The sequence below is a fragment of the Hypanus sabinus genome, unplaced genomic scaffold, assembly GCF_030144855.1.
Source record: "Hypanus sabinus isolate sHypSab1 unplaced genomic scaffold, sHypSab1.hap1 scaffold_536, whole genome shotgun sequence".
NCBI lineage: Eukaryota > Metazoa > Chordata > Chondrichthyes > Myliobatiformes > Dasyatidae > Hypanus > Hypanus sabinus.
This window is the reverse complement of record NW_026781397.1, coordinates 1-19,113: the sequence shown is the minus strand read 5'-3', so window position 1 is coordinate 19,113 and position 19,113 is coordinate 1. Positions and strand designations below refer to the sequence as shown.

The following is a 19,113-nucleotide window of genomic DNA, read 5'->3' as shown; positions in this document are numbered from 1 at the left end:
GGGGAGTGTGATGGTTCGTTGCGGAGGGAGCGTTACTCAGTGCATATTTCCAGGTGTGTGTGTGATCGGAATTGATGGAGGGATTCTCACTCTGTCTGTGACTCCTGGCCATGGGTCAGTGGATTTCGGCGTTTAAACAGACTCCATTCAGAGATAGGGAGCAAGAAAATGGTGCCTCACACGTTCTGCTCTAACTGCTGCAAACTGAACACCCTTTCTGAGGCTCCACTCTCCGCCCCTTCCTTCCTCTTTTCACAGCACACCATTCCTTCTCTATGATTCTCTTTTATTTGTAATATTTTTTATTGAAGGTCTTTGTACAGAATAATAATGGATTACAATTTCCTCCATTTTGCTTTTGTATCTTACCCCTAAAGAATCCTCCCCTCACCCGCCCTCCCCGAACATACAATGACAGCTAATGTATTTACAATACAAACCTTCACAAATATGTATTTACAATACAAACCTTCACAAATACAAGTATGGTTACTTCACAGCCATACCCCCACATTACTTCAAGACGAAGTCCCACACACATCTACAACTTCTCGGATGATCCAGAATACACTCATATTACAATTCATCAACCACCCTGTGAGGTAAACCATATGCGTGTTAAAAGGGAAGCAACTTCCCAAGTACAATCAAATGCCCTCAGCTAGTAGGTAATTCCTTAAGACTCCCAAAATATGACAAGAGAGACCCCCACTTCGAATAGAACTTTCTCACAGACGCCCTCAGAGTGAATTTAATTTTTTTCTAATTTCAGAATAAAACATTGCGTCCTCTAACCAAGCAGCAGCAGATGGGGGAGTGGCAGATTTCCAGACCAGCAAGATTCTCCTACGGGCCAAAAGCAATGTAAGTGAAATAATATCCGACTTGATTGCATTTAAACCCAAAACATCATCTGCCTTAACAAATACGGCTATAAGCGGGCAAGGTCTCAGTGTCACCCCCAAAACCTCACTAATAATTTTTAAAAAAACCTGTGCCCAGTAGCCATCAAGCCGAGGGCAAGATCAAACTGCATGCACTAAACAAGCCGGAGATAGGGAACACCTGTCACAGCCAGCGTCTGTCCCAGGATATATGTCAGCACGCCTGGCTTTACTTAAATGAACCGTGTAAAACTTTATATTTTATGAGCCCGAATCTAGCACATTATTGCGAGGAATGAACCCTTTTCAGTGTATTTGCCCAATATTCGTCAGCCAGATCCACACCAAGGTCATCCTCCCAGCTGGTCTTAGTTTTGATTAGTTCTTGAACTCCCAAAGACATCAGCTGAGAGTATAGTACAGAGATCAGTTCTTTATTATTAAAGCGAAGAGTGAGTTTGTCCCACAACATAGCAGGTGGTACATCAGGAAAAGAGGGATTTTTTTTCCTTGACAAAGTGGAGAATATGCAGGTATTAAAAAAAATGATTATACGGAAGGCCATATTTACTGCACAGGTTATCAAAACTATTGAATATCTTTCCAGTGCACAAATCCTTAATGCGCATAAGGCCGTTCAAACCCCATTGTCTAAAAACTGAATCGAGTGTGGAGGGAAGAAATAGATGGTTTCTCTGAATGGGACCCAAATCTGAACTGATGTGGACGTATAGTGGCAGCGAAATTGATTAAACATTTCGAGGGTGGATAACCCGACAGGGTCAGATGTGAATGGAGAGGATTTCAATGGTTCCACGACCCCTCTCCTAAGACCTTGAAATAATGTAGTTGACATAGGTGCAATAGAAAGAGGCTCAATTGCAATTGCAAAAAGATTCTATGATTCTTAAGTGGGTGAGTGAGCAGCTCGACGTCCTGGTCCATATATGTACTAATGAATTCGGTATGTATGAGAAGGTGTTTCTGCATAGTGAGGTCAGGGAATTAGCTATTAAATTCAAAGGCAGGACCAGCACCTGTCCCAGTGTGCCCAGGCACAGGAAGACCATACAGTTGAGCGCGTGGCTCAAGCTACGGTGCAGATGGGAGGGCTTCAGAATTCTTTGTGTTTATTCCAAGGAACTTGTGATGTCAGTTGAAGAGATGGAAGAGAGTTTACACATATAGTCAATAGACATCAGGTGCAGGAGTCGGCCATTCGGCCCTTCTAGCTAGCACTAACTTATACTGTGATCATGGCTGATCATACACAATCAGTACCCCGTCAATGTCCTCTCCCCATATACCTTGACCCAGCTATCTGTAAGAGCTCTATCTAACCTCTCTTGAAAGCATCAGGAAACCTCGCCTCCATTGCCTTCTGGGGCAGAGCATTCCACAAATCCACCACTCTCTGGGTGAATAAAGCTTTTCCACATCTCTGTTCTAAATGGCCTACCCCTGTTCTTAAACTGAGGCATCTAGTTCTGGACTGACCCATCAGCGGGCACATGCTTCCTGCCTACAGCCTGTCCAATCCCTTAAAAATCGTATATGTTTCAATCAGATCCCCTCTCATCATTCTAAATTCCTGTGCATACAAGACCAGTCGCTCCAATCTTTTAACATATGACAGTCCCGCCATTTCGGGAATTAATCTTTTGTATCTACACTGCATTCCTTCAATAGCAAGAATGCCCTTCCTCAACTTTGGAGACCAAAACTGTACTCAATACTCCAGATGGGGTCTCAGCAGTGCTCTGTACATCTGCAGAAGGACCTCTTTACTCCTATACACAATGTATCTTGTTATAAAGGCCAGCATGTCATTAACTTTCTTCACAGCCTGCTGTACCTGCATGCTGGCTTTCATTCTCTGATGTACTAGAACACCTAGATCTCTTTGTACTTCCCCCTTTCCTCACTTGACTCCATTTAGATAGCAATCAGCCTTCCTGTTCTTGCCACCTAAGTGGATGACCTCACATTTACCCACATTAAACTGCATCTGCCATACATTCGGCCACTCAACTAGCCTGTCCATGTCACCCTGCATTTTCACAACATCCTCCTGGCATTTCACACTACCACCCAGCTTTGTGTCATCGGCAAATTTGCTCATGTTACTTTCAATCCCTTTATGTAAATCATTAAAGTATATTGTAAACAGCTGCGGTACCAGCACCGAACCTTGCAGTATCCCACTGGTCACAGTCTGCCATTCCGAATGGGACCCATTAATCGCTACTCTTTGTTTCCTGTCAGTCAGCCAATTTTCAATCCTTGTCAGTACTCTGGCCCCAATACCATGTGCTTTAATTTTGCCAAATTATCTCCTATGTGGGACTTTATCAACGGTTTTCTGAAACTCCAGGTACATTACATCCACTGGCTCTCCCTTGTCTATTTTCATAGTTGCATCCTCAAAATACTGCAGAAGATTACTCAAGCATGATTTTCCCTGCGGAAAACCATGCTGACTCGGACTGATCCTTCTACTGCTATCCAAATGTGTCGTAACTTCCTCTTTTATACTTGTCTGCAGCATCTTTCCCACCACTGACGTCAGGCTAACCTGTCTCTAATTCCCTGTTTTCTCTCTCCCACCTTTCTTGAAAAGTGGAACAACTTTAGCCACCAATACGCAGGAACTGATACTGAATCCACAGAACATTGGAAAATGATTACCAATGCGTCCACGATTTCGACAGCCACCTCCTTAAGTACCCTGGGATGAAGACCATCAGCTCTCGGGGACTTATCAGCCTTCAGACCCAAAAGTCTATCCAACACCGTTTCTTTCCTAATATAAATTTCCTTGAGTTCATCCATTACCGTAGTTTCTTTGGTCTCTGTTACATCTGGAAGATTGTTTGTGTCTTCCCTAGTGAAGACAGATCCAAAGTAAATGATCAACTCATCTGCCATTTCCTTGTTCCCCATAATAAATTCACCCGTTTCTGTCTTCAATTGTCCAATTTTGATCTTAACTGTGTTTATTTTTTTCTTTTCACATCCCGAAAGAAGCTTTTACTATCTTCCTTCATATTCTGGGTAGTTTGCCTTCGTACCTCATTTTTGTTCTCCGAGCATTGACTTTTTTGTTATTTTCTGTTGTCCTATAAAAGCTTCCCAGTCCTCCGTCTTCCCGCTCATCATTGTTATGTTATATTTCCCCTCTTCTATTTTTATACTGTCTTTACTTTTCTTGTCAGCAACGGCCGCCGAAAAACTCCCCTAAAGGATCTTTCTTCCTCTTTGGAGTGAACCGATCCTGCACCTTCTGCCCTATTCCCAGAAATACCTGCCATTGTTGTTCCACTGTGTTCCTTGCTAGGGTATTGTTCCATTGAACTTTGGCTAGCTCCTCCCTCATAGCTGCATAGTTCCCTTTGTTAATCTGTACTACTGACACTTCCGATTCTCCCTTCTCCTTCTCAAGTTGTAGGTTAAAATACATCATTTTATGGTCACCACCTCCTCATGGCTCCTTTAGCTTGAGGTCCCTGATCAAATCACGTTAATTGCACAACACTACCTCTAGAATTGCCTTCTCCCTGGTAGGCTCCAGGATAAGCCGTTCTAAGAATCCATCTCGGAGGCACTCCACAAACCTCCTTTCTTGGGGCCCAGTACCATCCTGATTTTCCCAGTCTACCTGCATGTTGAAAACCCCCATGACAACTGTATCACTACCTTTGCGACATGCCAATTTTAACTCTTCTTTCAACTTACAGCCTACATCCAGACTACTGTTTGCATGCCTGGAGATAACTTGTATTAGGGTGTTTCTACACTTAGAATTTCTCAGTTCTATTCATACTGACTCTGCATCCCCTGTGGACTTTGTGGGTGGAAATATCGAAACATATAAAACTTACAGCACAATGCAGGTTCTTCGGCCCACAAAGTTGGGCTCAACATGTCCCTAGCTTTAAAATTACTGGGCTTACACACAGCCCTCTATTTTTCTAAGCTCCATGTACCTGTACAAAAGTCTCTTAAAAGAGCCTATTGTATCCGTCTCCACTTCCGTTGCCGGCAGCCCATTCCACGCACTCACCACTCTCTGCTTAGAATACTTACCCCAGACATCTTCTGTGTACCTAGTCCCCAGCAGCTTAACCCTGTGTCCTCTTGTGGCAAAGATCTCAGCCCTGGGAAATGCCTCTGATTATCCACACTATTAATGCCTCTCATCATCTTATACCCCTCTATCAAGTGGCATCTGATCGTCGCTCCAAGGAGAAAAGTCCAAGTTCCGTTAATCTGTTTTAATAAGTCATGTTCCCCAGTCCAGGAAAATTCCTATGTACTTCATATAGTGAGGCAAACAGAACTGAGCACAGTACTACACGTGGGGTCTGACCAGGGTCCCATAAGGCTGCAGCATTACATCTCTGCTCCTAAATTCAATCGCAGGATTGATGAAGGCCAACACATTGTATGTCTTCTGAAACACAGCGTCAACCTGCGCAGTTGCTTTGAGCTTCCTATGGACTCGGCCCCAAGATCTCTCTCATCCTCCACTGCCATGGGTCTGACCATTAAGGCTTTATTCTGTCATCATATTTGACCTACCAAAATTAAACACCTTAGAGTTATCTCGGATGAACACCATTTGTCACTTCTCAGACCAGTTTTGCATCATATGAATGTCCCGCTGTAACGTCTGACAGCCCGCCACACTATCCCCGACACATACCTGAGAAATACCTGATCTGCTACTGCGGCATGAGACAAGGCAGGCGTCAGAGTTTTATGCCAGGGTACACATTGTATCTAGTGATGAGAAAGTCATTAGTTTCAAATAATTATCGGAAACGATAGGACGTTCCTCAAGTTTAGATTCTAAATTGGAGCAAGGCGAAATTTACCTTGGACCAGAAAGAATCCGGAATGTGTGGATTTGGAGAAGATGTTTTCTGGCAAATGTGCTCTTGGTAACTTGGAGCCCAAGCGGTGTTTACTTCGTTGTAGCCGGGAGCGACCTATACTGTGAATCGGGGGAAGTGTTAAAGGAGAGATGAATTTTAGTGTACAAGCCTGGGGAATACACAATGTGAAAAGAGGGACCTCTCCCGTCCCCTTCACTCTACCCTCCCTTAAAAAGCTCCATTACTACGAACCGAATTCCCTCCCCCATACACTTCCTCGCATGCGTCATACCCGTCCTCCCCTATACCCCTCTCCTCTTCCGTCTTCCCATACCTACACTACGCCCCCCAGTATATCTGTACCTCACTCCGCAGCACCACTCCCTCTCTGTGATCAAAGGGATGTGTGATGAGGAAGGGGAATATTGGTGCCACTTGTCACACCTCCTCGTTTCCTCCGGATATTGACCTCTGGGTTCTGAATCTCTCCACAGCGCTGCGTGGATACCACTCCCTCTAGTGTCCGCTATATCACCAGCAATATTTTCCCTTTCCGGCCTCCGCCCCCTCCACCACCCCCCCCCCTTACTGTGTGTGTGTGTGTGTGTGTGTGTGTGTGTGTGTGTGTGTGTTGTGGTAGTTGCTGGCAGCAGTTTGGTTGCTCTGTTTAATGTTCTGTGCCTCAGTGGGGAATGTGAGGGAGAGCAGAGGCGAGCTGTCCTGACTGGGGTTACGTTAAAATGGGTAATAAACGGAGTCTGTGTGGAGAGAACGGGAGACCTGGATGGTATGTTCCTGGGACCCATGTTCTATGTTGCGTAGTTTTCATAGAATCATTGAAAACCTACAGCACAATACAGGCTGTTCGGTCCACAGGTCTGTACCGAACATGCCCCTGCCTTAGAAATTACTAGGCTTACCTATAGCCCTTCACTAAGCTCCATGTACCCATCTAAAATTCTATTAAAATACCCTATCGTATCCGCCTCCACCACTGCTGCCAGTCGTCATTTCCACGCACTCACCACTCTCTGAGTAAAAAGCATACCCCTGACATCATCTCTGTACCTACTCCCCAGCTCCTTCAACCTGTGTCCTCTTCTGGCAGCCATTCCAGCCCTGGGGGAGAAAAGCCCATGACTATCCACACGATTAATGCCTCTCAGCATGTTTTCCACCTCTGTCATGTAACCTCTCATCCTCTATCACTCCAAGGAGAAAAAACCGAGTTCACTTCACCTATTATCATAAGGCACGCTCCCCTATCCAGGCAACATACCTGTAAATCTTCTTTGCATCCTTTCTATGTATTCCACATCTTTCCCGTAGTGAGGCGACCGGAATTGAGTACTCCAGGTGGGGCATGGTCAGGGCCATATATAGTTGTAACATTACCTCTCGGCTCTAATTTGAATTCCAGGATTGATGAAGGAAAATACGTCGGACGCCTTCTAAACCACAGAGTCAATCTGCTCAGCTGATTTGAGTGTCTTCTGTACTCGGACACCAAAGTCTCTCTGATCCAGCACAGTGCCAAGAGTATTACCATTAGTACTGTCATTATTGAGCTACCAAACAGAACCACTTCACAAGTGTCTGGGTTGAACTCCATCTGCTACTTCCCAGACCAGTTTTACATCCAATCAATGTCCTGCTGTAACGTGTGACAGCCCTCTATACTGTCCACACACCACCAACCTTTGTGTCATCATCAAACTTACGAACCCATCCCTGCATGTCCTTATCCAGGTCATTTATAAAGATCACGAACAGTAAGGGTCCCAGAACAGATCCCTCAGGCACCCCACTGGTCAACGACCCCCATGCAGAAACACCCACTCTTTGCCTTTTGTGGGCAAGTCAGTTCTGTATCCACAAGGCAAACTCCCCTTGTATCCCATGCCACTTGACATCCTCAATAGGCCATGCATGGGTACCTTATCAAATACCTTGCTGAAATCCATATACACTTTATCTACTGCTCTTCTTTCAGCAACTTGTTTTGGCACAACCTCATAAAATTCAATCAGGCTCGTACGGCACAACATGCCCTTGACAAACCTATTTTGACTGTTCCTAATCATATCATACTTCTCAGAAAGTTCATAAATCCTGCCTGTCAGGGGCTTCTCCATCAACTTACCAAACAGTGAGGTAAGACTCACTGGTCTATAAATTCCTGGGCTATCTCTACTCCCTTCCTTGAATATAGGAACAACATACACTACCCTACAATACTGCAGATCCTCTCCCGTCCCAACGGATGTATCAAATATCATCGTCAGGGGCTCAGCAGTCTCCTCCCTCGCCTCCCATTGTAGCTGGGGTACATCTCATCCGGTCCCGGGTTGTTATCCAACTGGAACTTCTCAAAAGCTCCAGCACAACCTCTTTCTTAATATCTACATGCTCAATCTCTTCAGTCAGCTGAAGTTATCACTACTATCACCAAGATCCTTTTCCGCTGTGAACACTGAGGAAAAGTGTTCATTAAGTATCTCAGCTATTTCATCCGGATCCGTACACACTTTCCCACTGTCACTCTTGATGTGTCCAATGCTTTCACGTCTTATCCTCTTGTCCTTCACATACTTGTAGAATGCCGTGGGGCTTTCCTTAATCTTGCTCGCGACGGCATTCAGATGTCCACTTCTGGCTCTCCTAATGTCCCTGATAAACTCCTTCCTATTCGCCTTATAATCTTCTAGATCTGTAATATTACCTAGCTCTAATAACCTTTAGTAAGCTTTTCTTTTCTTCTCGACAGAGATTCGTCACTCTCCGATCACTTCCGACCGAACACAGAAGGCTCTTTGGGAACAATATCAGCAGATGAACAGCAACCGGTGCAAATGCCGTCTAAATGTCTATGAGATGCATTCGAACATTCAATACGGGATAACTGCGAATTCCATTCTGTTCCTCTGCCAGACAAACTGTCTCGAGAATGCTGACACCCTCAACAAAATCCTCTCTATTTACAAAATCAAATTCTTCTGCCAGCTGTTGACCAGCAGGAATCGTGAGGTAAAATTCTCCATCCCCCGCTCCTAATCTTAAGAAATAGAGAGAGAGAGAGAGAGAGAGAGAGAGAGAGAGAGAGGGAGAAAGAGAGAGAGACAGATAGAGCGGAAAACTGTGTCTGACACCGGGAGTGTGTGATGCGACGGTGTGGAGGGTGATTCACTCTGTTTCTGAACCCAGAAGTAAACATAGAAACATAGAAAATAGGTGCAGGAGTAGGCCATTCGGCCATTCGAGCCGGCACCGCCATAACCGGCCTCAACTGTGTCCAGGGGCAGGGACTTCCACAGATGCACCACTCTCTGTGTGAAGAGGTTTTTCCTCATCTCTGTCCTTTATCCTTAAGCTGTGATCCCTCGTTCTGGACTTCCGCAACATCAGAAACAATCTTCCTGCATCTGGCCTGTCCAATCCCGTTAGAATTTTATACGTTTCAATAAGATTCCCCCACAATCTTCTCAATTCCAGTGAGTATAAGCCTAGTCGATCCAGTCTTTCTTCGTATAAAAGTCCTGCCATACCAGGAATCAATCTTGTGAACCATCTCTGTACTCCCTCTATGGTAAAAATATCCTTCGTCAGATTATGGAACCAATGCTCAACACAATATTCTAGTTGCGGTCTCACCAAGGCCTTGTACAACTGCAGTAGAACCATCCTGCTCCTGTACTCAAATCCTTTTGCTATGAATGCCAACATACCATTTTCCTTTTTCACCGCCTGCTGTACCTACATGCCCAACTTCAATGATTGGTGTACAATGACACCCTGGTCTCGTTGCACCTCCCCTTTTCCTAATCGGCCATCGTTCAGATAATAATCTGTTTTCCTGTTCTTGCAACCAAAGTAGTTAACCTCGCATTTATCCACATTAAATTGCATCTGCCATGAATTTACCAACTCACCTAACCTATCCAAATCACACTGCATCCTCTTAGCATCCTCCTCACAGCTAACACCGCCGCCCAGCTTCGTGTCATCCGCAAACTTGGAGATGCTGCATTTAATTCCTTCATCTAAATCATTAATATATATTGTAAACAACTGGGGGGGGGAGCTTATTGAAAACAATAAAATTCTAAAGGGATTGGACTGGCGAGATGCAGTAAAATTGTTTCGGATGTCGGGGAAGACCAGAACCAGGGATCACAGTTTAAGGATAAAGGGGAAGAATTTTAGGACCGAGATGAGGAAAAACGTCTCCACTTTTAATTGAGACTTCTTCACTGTCAATTGAGACTTCTTCACTGAGAATCTGTGGAATACTCTGCCACAGAAAACAATTGAGGCCGGTTCATTGGCTATATTTAAGAGGAAGTTGGGTATGGCCCTTCTGGCTAAAGGGATCAGGGGTATGGAGAGAAAGCAGGCACAGGTTTCTGAGTTGGATGATCAGCCATGATCATACTGAATGGCAGTGCAGGCTCGAAGGGCCGAATGGCCTACTCCTGCACCTATTTTTAATCATTCTATGTTTCTACTATCCGCTCACACACACACATACTATCTCCGAGAGGTGCATTCCATTCGAGACTGGAAAGCTGAAAGGCTGGTTATTGGTGAGAGGGGTGAATGGAGGAGGGAGAGGGTTGCGCAGTGTTTCTGACTCTATCAGATTGTGTTGCGATGGTGCCGGAGGTACTTTACATCTCTGGGCGCATAGCCTCGTATAGAAGTGTGTGTGTGTGTGTGTGTGTGTGTGTGTGTGTGTGTGTGTGTGTGTGTGTGTGTGTGTGTGTGTGTGTGTGTGTGTGTGTGTGTGTGTGTGTGTGTGTGTTGTGTGCTAGTTGCTGACAGCAATTTGCTGGCTCTGCTTAATGTTCTGTGGCTCAGAAGGGAATGTGAGAGAGAGCAGAGGCGAGCTGTCCTGACAGGAGATTCGTTGCTATGGTTATCAAACGGAGGCTCTGTGGAATGAACGAGAGTCCTGGAAGGTATTTTGAAGGGTCCCATGTTCCGTGTTGCGTAGTTTACAAAGAAACATAGAAAACCTACAGCACGATGCAGGCTCTTCGGTCCACAAAGTTCTGCCGAACATGTCCCTCTTTTAGAATTTACTTGGCATACCTCTTGCCCTTCAGTAAGCTCCATGTACCTATCCAAAAGACTCTTAAAATACTCTATCGTATCCGCCTGCACCACCGTTGCCGGCAGCCATTTCCACGCACTCGCCACTCTCTGAGTAAAAATTATACCCCTGACATCTCCTCTGTACCTACACCCCAGCTACTTAAACTGTCTCCTCTTGTGGCAACCATTTCAGCCTTGGGGGAAAAAGCCTTTGACTAGCCATACGATTAATGCCTCTCATCATATTTTCCACCTCGGTCAGGTCACCTCTCATCCTCCTTAGATCCAAAGTGAAAAACTTAACGTATTATCATAAGGCATGCTCCTCACTCGAGGAAACATCCCTGTAAATCTTATCTGCACTCTTTCTACGGCTTCCGTATCCTTTCCGTTGTGTGGAGACGGGAAGAGTGTACAGTGCTCCAAGTGGGATCTGGTCAGGGGCATATATAGCTGTAACATTACCTCTCCGCTCTAAATCGAATCTCAGAATTGATGAAGGCACCAATACACCGGACGCCTTCACAACCAGAGAGACAACATGCGCAGATGCTATGAGCGTCTTCTGGACTCGGACCCCAAGATGTCACTGATCCTCCACAGTACCAAGCTTCTTACCATTAATACTATATTCTGCCATGTCACCGACCTACCAAAATAGACCACTTTTCATGGAGCTGGGATAAACTCTTTCTCCTTCTTCTCAGACCAGTTCTGCAGCCAATCAATGTCCCGCTGTAACGTGTGACAGCCCTCTGCACTACCCACAAATAATCGAACCTTTGTGCCATCATCACAATTACTAAGCCATCCGTCCACTTCCTTATCCAGGTCAATTAAAAATAAAAAGTAAAAACACGAACAACAAGGTTCCCAGATCAGATCCCTGAGGCACCCCACTGGTCACCGCCCTACATGCAGAAAATGACACGACCACACCCACACTTTGTCTTCTGTGGGCAAACCATTTCTGGATCCACAAGGCTATTGTAGCCTTGTATTCCATGCCTCTTTACTTCCTCAATAAGCCATGCATAGGGTACCTTAACAATTGTTGTTTCTGAAATCAATGTACACTACATCTACTGCTCTTCCTTCCTCAACGTGTTCCCTCACATCCTCAGGAAAATCAATCAGTCTCGTAGGGCACAACTTGCCATTGACAAAGCCATTCCGACTATTCCTAATCATATCATACCGCTCTAAAAGTTCATAAATAGTGCCTCCCAGTATCTTCTCCATCAAATTGCCAACCTGTGGTGTAAGACTCCTGGGCTATAATTTCCTGGGCTATCTCTTCTCCCTTTCTTGAGTAAAGGAACGACATCCGCCAATCCTCCAGGAACTCTCCCGCCCCCACTGATGATACAAAGATCATCGCCAGAGGCTCAGTAATATCCTCCCTCGCCACTCATGGTAGCCTGGGTTACATCTCATCCGGTCCCAGTGACTTTTCCACATGCTCAATCTTTTCAGTCTGCTGCAAGTTATCACCACTATCACCAAGATCCTTTTCCATAGTGAATACTGAAGCAAAGTATACACTGAGTGCCTCTGCTATTTCATCTGGTTCCATACTCACTTTCCGACTGTCACACTTGATGTGTCAAATTATTTCCGGTCTTCCCCTCTTGCTCTTCACACACTTGTAGAATGTCTTGATTTCTTCCTTAATCCTGCCCGCCAACACGTTCACATGGACCCTTCTGGCTCTCCGAAACTCCTTCTTAAGCACCTTCCTATTAGCCTTATAATCTTCGAGATCTCTAACATTAACAAACTGTATGAACCTCTTTTGTAAGCTTTTCTTTTCTTTCTGACAGATATTCGTCTCCGATCAATTCCGACCGAGACTAGAAGACCTTTGGGAGGAAGAGGAACAGAGTCGGTGCTGATATCGTCTAAATATCCATGAGTTTTATTCACACGTCGAATCGAGGATAACCGCGAACTGACTTCTGGTCCTTGGCCAGACCAACTGTCTCAAGAATACTTACACCCTCAAGAAGAACATCTCTATTCCCGAAAGCAAATTCTACCAACTGTTAACCCGCAGTATAGGCGAGTTAAAAAAAAACCCTCCCCCGCCCCTAAACCTATGGAGAGAGAGAGAGAGAGAGAGATAGAGAGAGAGAGAGAGAGAGAGAGAGAGAGAGAGAGAGAGAGAGAGAGAGAGAGAGAGAGAGAGAGAGAGAGAGAGAGAGAGAGAGAGAGAGAGAGAGAGAGGGAGAGCTATAGAGCGAAAGAGTCGGTGTCTGATGCAGGAATTCTGTGATGGGACGGTGTGATCATCACTCTGTGTCCAACTCTGGGTGTGATTGATGGGATGGAGTCGTGGGAGTTTCACTCTGTGTATGACCCTGGTCGTGTTGTTTCGGGCATTCCATGGGTAATTTTTCTGTATCTCTCTCTCTCTCTCTCTCTCCCCCTCCCTCTCCCTCTCTCCTCCTCCCACCATCTCTCAGTTCCTATTTCACTCTACGCCCCACACACACTCTCTGTCCAGACACAAATCTCTGTTTCTACCTCCCTCTCCCTGTCCTCTCTTTCTGCGCTGACTCTTTCTTTTGCTGTACCCGCCCTCTATTTGACAGACTCTCCCTACCCCCTTCTCACATACTGTCCGCTCCCTACGCCCATCTCCGTATTCGAGATCCATTCCATTTGCTAAACGCTCCCCATCTACGTCGACTACGCTCCCCTCCGTCCTCCTTCCCTGTGTCACAGGCAATTGTGGTGAGTATAAGGGAGAGATGACGCCTTGTATCACACCTCGCCCTTCCACTTGATATCTATCAACAGGATCTGAGCTTCTCAGCAGCTCTGCATGCACAGGCCGGTCGTTTGGTTCCACACCACTTGCTTCAGTATCTGCAACCTTAACACCCTTTCCATCGCCTCTTCTGCCCTCCCCCTCCTTGGACTTCTCGCAGCACACACGCTCACACACACATATCAACTTGGAGAGGCAAACTTAATTGGAGAACTTCGGATACAGGTGTGTGTGTGTGTGTGTGTGTGTGTGTGTGTGTGTGTGTGTGTGTGTGTGTGTGTGTGTATGTGTGTGCGTGGCAGTTGCTGACAGCAGATTGGTAGCTCTTTTTAATGTTCTGTGGCTCAGAAGGGAATGTGAGGGAGAGCAGAGGCGATCTGTCCTATCAGGAGATTCGTTAATATGGGTAACAAACGGAAACTCTATTTAGAGAGCAAGAGTCCTCGATGGTATGTTGCTGGGACCCATGTTCTGAGTTGCGCAGTTTTCATAGAAACATAGAAAACCTACAGCACAATCCAGGCTCTTCGGCCCGCAAAGTCGTGCCGAACATGTCCCAGCTTTAGAAATTACTTGTCTTACCTGTCGCCCTTCACTAGGCTCCATGTACCTATCTCGAATTCTTTTAAAAGACCCTATCGTATCCGCCTCAACCAACGTTGCCGGCTGCTATTTCAACGCAGATCCTTTCTCTGAGTAAAAAATATACCCCGGACATCTCTTCTGTAGTTGCACCCCAGCTACTTAAAGTGTGTCCTCTTGTGGCAACCATTCCAGCTATGGGAAAAATGCCTTTGACTATCAACACGATTAATACCACTCATCATATTTTCCACCACCTTGCTTATTTCTAATCCTCCTTGACTGCAAGGAGAAAAATGCAACGTATTATCGTAAGCCATAATCCCCAATCGAGGAAATATCCCTGTAAATCTCTGCACCCTTTCTATGGCTTCCAAATCCTTTCCGTAGTACGGCAACGAGAAGTGAGCAGAGTACTCCAAGTGGGGTCTGGCCAGGGTCATATAGAGCTGCAACATTACCTCTCGGCTCTAAATCGAATTCCACGATTGATGAAGGAAAATACACCGGACGCCTTCACAACCACAGCGTCAACATGCGCAGCTGCTTTAAGCGTTCTATGGACTCGGACCCCAAGATGTCACCACACCTCCACACTCCCAACCACCACTGAATTATCAATTCCACTTACTAGCCCATCGCTCCACTTCCTAATCCAGGCGATTAAATAAAAACACGGACAGTAAGGGACCCAGAATAGATCCCTGAGGTACACCACTGGTCACCAACATACAAGCACAAAATGAAACGTCCACACCCACACTTTTTCTTCTGTGGGCAAGCCAGTTCTGGATCCAAAATGCAATGTCGCCTTGTATCCCATGCCTCTTTTCTTCCTCAATAAGCCATGGAGAACCTTAACAAATGATTTGCTGAAATCCATATGCTCTACATTTCTGTGCGGAATGAGCTTCCTGTAGAAGTAGTAGAGGCCAGTTCAGTGGTGTCCTTTAAGGTAAAATTGGATAGGTATATGGATAGGAAAGGAGTGGGCGGTTATGGGCTGACTGCGGGTAGCTGGGACTAAGTGAGATTAAGAGTTCGGCACGGACTAGGAGGACCGAGATGGCCTGTTTCCGTGCTGTGATTGTTATATGTTATATGGTTATATGTTTACATCTATTGCTCTTCCTTCAATCAACGTGTTCCAGTCACATGCTCAGAAAGAATCAATCAGTCTCGCACGGCACAAATTGCCCTTGACGAAGCCATTCTGACTATTCCTAATCATATCAGACCTCTCAAATAGTTCATAACTACCGCCTCTCAGGATCTTCTCCATCAACTTACCAACCTGTGGTGTAGGACTCACTGGTCTATAATTTACTGGGCTAACTCTTCTCCATTTCTTGAATAAAGGAACAATATCCACAACCCTCCAATCCTCTAGGAACTCTCCCGTCCCCACTGATGAGTCAAAGATCATCGCCAGAGGGTCAGTAATATCCTCCCTCGCCGCTCATGGTAGCCTGGGTTACATCTCATCCGGTCCCAGTGACTTTTCCACATGCTCAATCTTTTCAGTCTGTTGCAAGTTATCACCACTATCACCAAGATCCTCTTTCATAGTGAATACTGAAGCAAAGTATACATTGAGTATCTCTGCTATTTCATCAGGTCCCATACACACTTTCCCACTCACACTTAATGGGTCCAATTTTTTCCCGTCTTCCCCTCTTGCTCTTCACATAGGGGTCTTCCTTAATCCTGCACGCCAAGGCCTTCACATGGCCCCTTCTGGTTCTCCTAATTTCTTTCGTAAGATCCTTCCTATTAGCTTTAGAATCTTCGGGATCTCTAACATTAACAAACTCTATGAACTCCTTTTGTGAGTATTTCTTTTCTTTCTGACAGATATTCGTCTCTCTCCGATCACTTCCGACCGAGGCTAGAAGACCTTTGGGAACAAGTGGAACAGGAACCGGTGCCGATATCGTCTAAGTGTCAATGAGTTGCATTCACACGTTGAATCCAGGATAAACCGCGATTTAACTTCTGGTCCTCGGCCAGACCAACTGTCTCAAGCGTGGTTACACCCTCATCAAGTATCTCTCTGTACCCGAAAGCAAATTCTGCCAACTGTTGACCAGCAGGATAGGTGAGGTAAAACACCCTCTCCACGCCCCTAACTATCCTTAAGGATGTCTTTGAGTATCTATCCTTGAGTATGTGGGAGAGAGTGAGAGAGAGAGAGAGAGAGAGAGAGAGAGAGAGAGAGAGAGAGAGAGAGGAGAGAATGAGAGAGTGAGAGAGAGATGAGAGAGAGAGAGAGAGAGAGAGGAGAGAGAGAGAGAGAGAGAGAGAGAGAGAGAGAGACAGACAGAAAAGCAGATAGCTACAGATAGCCAGGGAACGAAAGGGTCGGTGTCTGACGCAAGATTACTGTGATGAGACGTGTGGAGTGATCATCACTCTGTGTCTAACTCCGGGTATGATTGAATGGACGGAATTGTGGGTGCTTCACTCTGTCTGACCCCGGTCCTGTCTGTACGGACATTCCATGGGTTATAGATCTATATCTCTCTCTATCTCTCTCTCCCTCCCTCTCTCTCTTCCTGCTTCACTCTACGCCCACACACACACTCTCTGCCCACACCCAAATCTCTATGTCTCTACTTCCCTCTGCCTGTCTCTCTTTCTGCGCTGACTCTCTTCTCTCTCTATTTGACACACTCTCTCTACCCGCTGTCTCACATACTGTACGGTCCCTACGCCCATCTCCGTATCCGAGATACATTCCGTTTGCTAAACGATCCCCATCTACGTCGACTCCGCTCACTCACCCCCTCCCTCTATGTGTGACAGGCAATTCTGGTGAGTATAAGGGAGAGATGACGCCTAGTATCACACATCGCCCTTCCACTGGATATCTACCACAGGATCTGAGCTTCTCAGCAGCTCTGTATGCACAGACCGGTCGTGTGGTTCCACACCACTTGCTTCAGTATCTGGAATCTTAACTCCCTTTCCCTGGCCATTTCTCTCCTCCCCTTCCTTGGTCTTCTCGCAGCACGCACACACACACACACACACACACGCAGAGACATACCATCTTGGAGAGGCACACTCAATTGGAGACTCGTACGCCTATAGGCTGGGTGTCGGTGAGTGGTAGCGCGGAGGAGGGAGAGAGTTGCGCATTTTCAGACTCCATTAGAGTGTGCTGCGATGGTGCCGGAAGAGCTTTGCATCAGTGAACCCATGTCTGCGTGGACACCACTCCCTGTAGGACCCATTAGATCACCACCCACTTCGGATGCAGGTTTGTGTGTTGTGTGTGTGTGTGTTGTGTGTGTGTGTGTGTGTGGTAGTTGCTGACAGCAATTTGGCGGCTCTGTTTAATGTTCTGTGGCTCAGAAGGGAATTTGAAGGAGAGCAGAGGCGAGCTGTCGGATTCGTTAACAAGGGTAACAAAAGGATGCTCTTGTGGAGACAACGAGAGTCCTGGATGATATGTTGCTGGGACCCATGTTCTGAGTTGTTTAGTTTCCTGAAAACAGAAAACCTACAGAATAATAAGGTCCTTCGGCCAACAAAGTTGTGCCGAACATGTACCTACGTCAGAAATTACTTGGCTTACTTATAACCCTCTATTTTACTCTGCTCCATGTACCTATCCAAAAGTCTTTTAAAACTTCCTATCGTATTCGCATCCACCACCGTTGCCGGCAGCCCATCACTCTCTCAGTAAAGAGCTTACCGCTAACATCTCCTCTGTAACTACTTCCAAGCACCTTAAAACTGTGCCCACTCCTGATAGACATTTCAGCCGTAGGAAAAAGTCTCTGACTGTCCACACGATCAGTGCCTGTCATAATCGTATACATCTCTGTCAGGTCACCTCTCATCCTCCGTCGCTCCTACGAGAAAAGGCCGAGTTTACTCAAGCTATTCACATAGGGCATGCTCCCCATTCCAGGCAACATCATTGTAAATCTCCTCTCATTCTTTTTTATGGCTTCCTCATCCGCTCTTCAGTGAGGCGAAAACAACTGAGCACAGTGCTCCAATGATTTGACCAGGGACCTATATAGCTGCAAGATTACCTCTGGGCTTCTAAATTTAGGTGCACGATTGATGAAACCTAATTACACCATGCGCCTTCTTAACCACAGAGTCAACCGGCGCTGCTGCTTTGAGCGTCCTATTGACTCGGTCACCTCTGATCCTCCACACTGCCAAGAGTCTTACCAATAATACCATATTCTGCCATCATATTTGACCTACCAAAATGAACCGCTTTACCCTTCTCTGGGTTGATATGCATCTGACACTTCTCTGCCCGTTTTGCATCCTACTAAGTTCCCGCTGTAAACTCTGACAGTCAACTACACTGTACATAACACCCTTAACCTTTGTGTCAGCAGCAAACGTACTAACCCAACCCTCCACCACCTCATCCAGGTCACTAAATAATCACTAAAAGTTAGGGTCCCAGAACAGGTCCCTGAGGCACACACACCGGCATGCAGAATATGACACGTCTAAAACCCACTCATTACCTTCTGTGAGCCAGTTTTGGTTGCACAAGACAATGTCCCCTTGGATCCCGTGCCTCCTTACTTTCTCAATAATCATGACCTGGAGTAACGTATCAAATGCTGAAATGCATATACACTGGCATCTACTAACTCTTCCTTCATCAATGTGTTTAATCACATCCTCAAAAAATTCAATCAGGCTCGTACGGCACAACCTGTCCTAGGCAAAGCCATGCTGACTATTCCTAATCGTACCATACGTATCCAAATGTTCATAAATATTCCCGCTCAGTATTTTCTCCATCAATTTACTAACCACCGAGTTACGACTCACTAGTGTATAAATTCCTGGGCTACCTATGCTCACTTTCTTGAATAAAGGAACAATATTCGCAACTCTCCAATCTTCCCGAACCTATCCC

General features: G+C 45.8%; 1 long non-coding RNA gene across 1 annotated transcript; it reads left to right on the top strand.

Annotated features, from left to right (window-relative positions):
- The first annotated feature begins 667 nt into the window (after positions 1 to 667).
- On the top strand, positions 668 to 12,903 carry LOC132389335 (uncharacterized). The gene is made up of 3 exons (XR_009510493.1): positions 668 to 864; positions 8,529 to 8,788; positions 12,679 to 12,903. It is a non-coding gene; the product is annotated as an uncharacterized LOC132389335 (long non-coding RNA).
- Positions 12,904 to 19,113: the final 6,210 nt, after the last annotated feature.